Source organism: Jaculus jaculus, chromosome 6, assembly GCF_020740685.1.
Source record: "Jaculus jaculus isolate mJacJac1 chromosome 6, mJacJac1.mat.Y.cur, whole genome shotgun sequence".
NCBI classification, from domain to species: domain Eukaryota; kingdom Metazoa; phylum Chordata; class Mammalia; order Rodentia; family Dipodidae; genus Jaculus; species Jaculus jaculus.
This window is the reverse complement of record NC_059107.1, coordinates 96,827,224-96,831,810: the sequence shown is the minus strand read 5'-3', so window position 1 is coordinate 96,831,810 and position 4,587 is coordinate 96,827,224.

Below are 4,587 nucleotides of genomic sequence, written 5' to 3'. Positions count from 1 at the left end.
TAAGAGTGCTTGTCTAGGGCTGGAGAGATGGCTTAGCGGTTAAGCGCTTGCCTGTGAAGCCTAAGGACCCCGGTTCGAGGCTCGGTTCTCCAGGTCCCACGTTAGCCAGATGCACAAGGGGGCGCACGCGTATGGAGTTCGTTTGCAGAGGCTGGAAGCCCTGGCGCGCCCATTCACTCTCTCCCTCTATCTGTCTTTCTCTCTATGTCTGTCGCTCTCAAATAAATAAATAAAAAATTAAAAAAAAAAAAAAGACTGCTTGTCTAGCGCGCACAAAGCCCTGGGTTCCAGCCCCAGAACCACATAAACTAGGTGTGGCGATACACGCCTGGAATCCCAGCACTCAGGAGGCAGAGACAGAAAGATCAGGAATTCAAAGTCATCCTCCATATGGTGAATTTGAGGCCAGCCTGGGCCTCATGAGATCCTTCTCAAAAACAAAACAAGAGCCAGGTGTGGTGGCACATGCCTTTTACCCCAGCACTTGGGAGGCAGAGGTAGAAGGATCACCATGAGTTCAAGGCCACCCTGAGACTACACAGTGTTCCAGGTCAGCTGGACTAGAGTGAAACCCTACCTTGAAAAGCAAAAAAAAAAATACAAATAAAATTAGCATAATAAGGGCTGGAGAGATGGCTTAGCAGTTAAGGTGCTTGCCTGCAAAGCCTAAGGACCCATGTTCAACTCTCCAGATCCCACACATGCCAGATGTACAAAGGTGAAACAAGCACAAGGTCACACATGCCCACTAGGTGATGCAAGAAACTGGAGATCGATTGCAGTGGCTGAAGCCCTGGTGCACCAATTCTCTCTCCCTCTCTCTCCCTCTCTCTCTCTCTCTCTCTGTCTGTCTGTCTCTTTGCAAAATTAAAAAATTAAAATTAAAAAAATAAAACAGCATAATCTATAAAAGTTTCTTCCAGGCTCAGGCTGTGAAGAAATAGGCTTGCCTTACACAATGAGTCTCAAACTAGATTCCTGGAAGAAATCCCTAATAGTATTATCAGTGAAGGGCTACGAAAGGATTCAGGGAAGCTGAAGGCATTTTTCTAAAAGCAGGAAGAGAACAAAGGAAACTCTGGAAGACCAGGTAGCTGTCCTGACACCTGCTGTATAGATCCATCCAATGGAGAAGCAAGGGTGAGACTGTGGCATGGCCCAGACATCAGGGTTAGCTCAGACAGCCAGCACTCCCGATTGCTGGGAAGAGGCTGGCCCCCATCCTGGGCTGTGGGGAAGTTCTCTGCCCCTGAGCAGCATCTGCCCCTGTTCTCTGCCTCCACCCTCTGTAGGCAATGGGGTGAATCCAGCCAGCTGCTCTTAAGTCATTACTAGAAGCAAGGCCTGATGGCATTTTCTGACTCAGGAAGCCTACTTAGACTTAATTTCTCTTGGAACTTCATCATGCAGGATTAAGCATCACTACCACTCTCCCATGTAATTCTCAGACTACTCCCAGGTCATCATTGCAATTTCCCTGACGCTGAAGGTAATGCAGTATGGTGGAAAAGGTTCTCCTAGAACATTTTCATATTTACATGGTTTAAGGCTCTTTCTAAAAATCTACTCTCAATCTCTATTAATGCAATGAAAGCCATTTGTTTATTAAAAAAAAAATTTTTTTTTTTTTTGAGGTAAGGTCTCACTCTAGCTCAGGCTGACCTGGAATTCACTATGTAGTCTCAGGGTGGCCTTGAACTCACGGTGATCCTCCTACCTCTGCCTCCCGAGTGCTGGGATTAAATGTGTGTGCCAGCACACCCGGCTCCAAAAATAATTTTTTTTTAAGGGCCGTGGATCAACTGGATAAAGAAATCAAAGACTTGCTTACATATATAATGAATGAAAAGAGATTAAAAATTGAGGCAATCCAGATTATCTAAAATTATCTCTGGAGCTGTTCTGTTTGTAGAAGAAGAGAAAAACATCCTTCCTCCACTTCTTAACTGAGAGGTTGAGGGGGAATCTTATCTAACATCCACCAAGTTTTTACAGGACTGTCATACCAATTATTTCATCCAGTCTTCACAAACACCGCAGGATATGAGGAAAGTAGCCATTATGGTGCTCATTAAAAGAGTCTAGATGAGTAAATTAAGCCCAGAGAATGATCTTCCCTGAGGTTGGGCACTGAGAGGAACCTAACCGGAGGCAGGAGTTGTCGACGCTGGGATTCACTACTAAGAGAATGTGAGTCCATGCAACTTCTCATGGCTGGTAGATTTTGGAAAAAAGAAAGTAAAAGGTCTTCATTTGTCACATTGTCTTAAAATTGCTCTAGTACTTGTGTGCTCTAATAGACCCTCCACCTGTTCAAATAGCTCTGAGTCTGAGCTCAGAGCTAACCAGGGGACTGGCATTTAATGGGTATTCAATAAATAGGCAATGGAAAAAAGCGAGGGGGGAGAGAGAATGTAGGAAGCACTGAGGAACATTGCAGGGAAATGAGCAGAGGCTGAGAAGAGACTAGGAAATGAAGACACAGGCTAAGGGTGCAGCAGCTACAGTAGAAAGCAAGAGGAGCAAGCACCAGAGGAACGTTAGAGAGAACTAGGGTCTACCTAGTGGAACCAGAACAGAAGCAGGCTCACAGAGGAAAAGAAGGATCTCGGGGCTGGAAAGATGGCTTAGCAGTTAAGGTGCTTGCCTGAAAAGCCTAAGAACTCATGTTTGAATCTCCAGGTCCCACATCAGCCAAACACACTGTGACGCAAGTGTGCGATGTTGCACATGCGCACAGGGGGTGCACACATCTGGGGTTCATTCATAGGAGCTGAAGGCCCTGGCAGGCCCATTCTACCTCTTTCTCTCTCTCTCTCTCTCTCTCTCTCTCTCTCTCTCTCTCTCTCTCTCTCTCTCAAAATAAATAAAAGTAGGGAGTGTCTGCAAAGACACATCTGACAGCCTCAGCCCTTGGTATCACCTGTTGGAGAAGGAAACCTTTCTGGGATCCTGTCAATCAGAGGCTATGTTAGGTGCTAAGGCTATGAGGCTGAGGAGAACTTAGCACAACACAGACAAGCAGGAGACAGATATTTATTCAGTAAACATCCTGCAGCCAATCTCCATGGATGGAGGAGCCAGCTTTGGCAGCCACCGTGCTCTGAAGTCACTAGACAAGTCAAGCCGGCCGGTGGAAGGAATTTGGGGAGTACACAGGAGCCACTGTGCTAAGACATGATCTCATGGTACTGGGCATCCGGGTACCCTCCTCAATTTGGAGCAAGTTACAAAGAGGGTATGACTGGGGCAAAAGTCAGGATACACTGGGACAGGAAGCAGGCTGAATCCTTGAGGTGCTCTACAGTTTCTTGTGAGTCACCCAAGCTCAGTTGCTCTCACAGAGCAAGGAGGTAGAACTGGACAGCCAGAATTTTTAAATATCCAGATCACACTCATTAGACCCCTGAGTGCTAGTGGCAAGACCATTTTCACTGGTCTTTCTCATCACTGACCATCACCACCCTCTTCTGCTCTGATTTAGTCACAACGACATGCAGATTGCATAGGGCCCTTGAAAGCTGGAGAGCCAGGGACATAGCTCAGTTGGTAGAGTCCTTGCCTAGCATGTCTTGAGTTTGATCTCCAGCACCATATAAACCAGGTGTGGGAATTCATGCCTTTAATTCCATCACCAGGGAGGTGGAGGCAGAGGAATGAGAAAGAAGTTCAAGGACATCCTTAGCTACATAACAAATTTGAGACCAGCCAGTACTATAGGAGGCCATTAAAAAAGACTGAAAAGATTCCAGGGAGATGAGGTGGCAATCAATTCTTATGCCTTTGCAGAAAAGTTCTAGGAAGGTCACTGAGCCATGGCGGACCCAAACAGTCTCTGGCTTTAGAGCCATCTGCCTTCACTCAGATGACAATGGCATTACTTGAAGGTACTTCTGGGAGCCCAGACCAGCCTTTTGTAAGAAAAGTCTCTGGTTTCTGCTAGAGCTCTGTACCAACAAACTTCTTCTCTAAAATATATTTTAGGGCTGGAGGGATGGCTTAGCATTTAAGGTGCTTGCCTGAAAAGTCAAAGGACCCAGGTTCAATTCCCTAGGACCCACATAAACCAACAGCACCAGGTGGCGCATGCAACTGGAGTTTGTTTGCAGTGGCTGGAGGCCCTGGTGTGCCCATTCTCTTTCTCTTTCTCTTTCTTTCTGACTCCCTCAAATAAATAAATATAAAGAAATCAAAAATATTTTATTTGTTTGCAAGAGAGGATAGAGAGAGAGTGAGAGAGAATGAGAATAAGAGAGAGGAAATGGATGCATCAGGGCATCTTGACACTGCAAACAAACTCCAGATGCATGCATCTGGCTTACGTGGGTACTGGGGACTCAAACCTGAGCCATCAGGATTTGTATGCAAACACCTTTAACTGCTGAGCCATCTTTCCAGCTCCCCTCCCCCAACAAACTTCTTCTTTTTGTTGTTGTTGTTGTTATTTTATTTATTTTAGAGCGACAGAGAGAAAAAGGCAGAGATAGAGAGAATGGGTGTGCCAGGCCCTCCAGCCACTGCAAACGAACTCCAGACGCGTGTACCCCCTTGTGCATCTGGCTAACGTGGGTCCTGGGGAATCGAGCC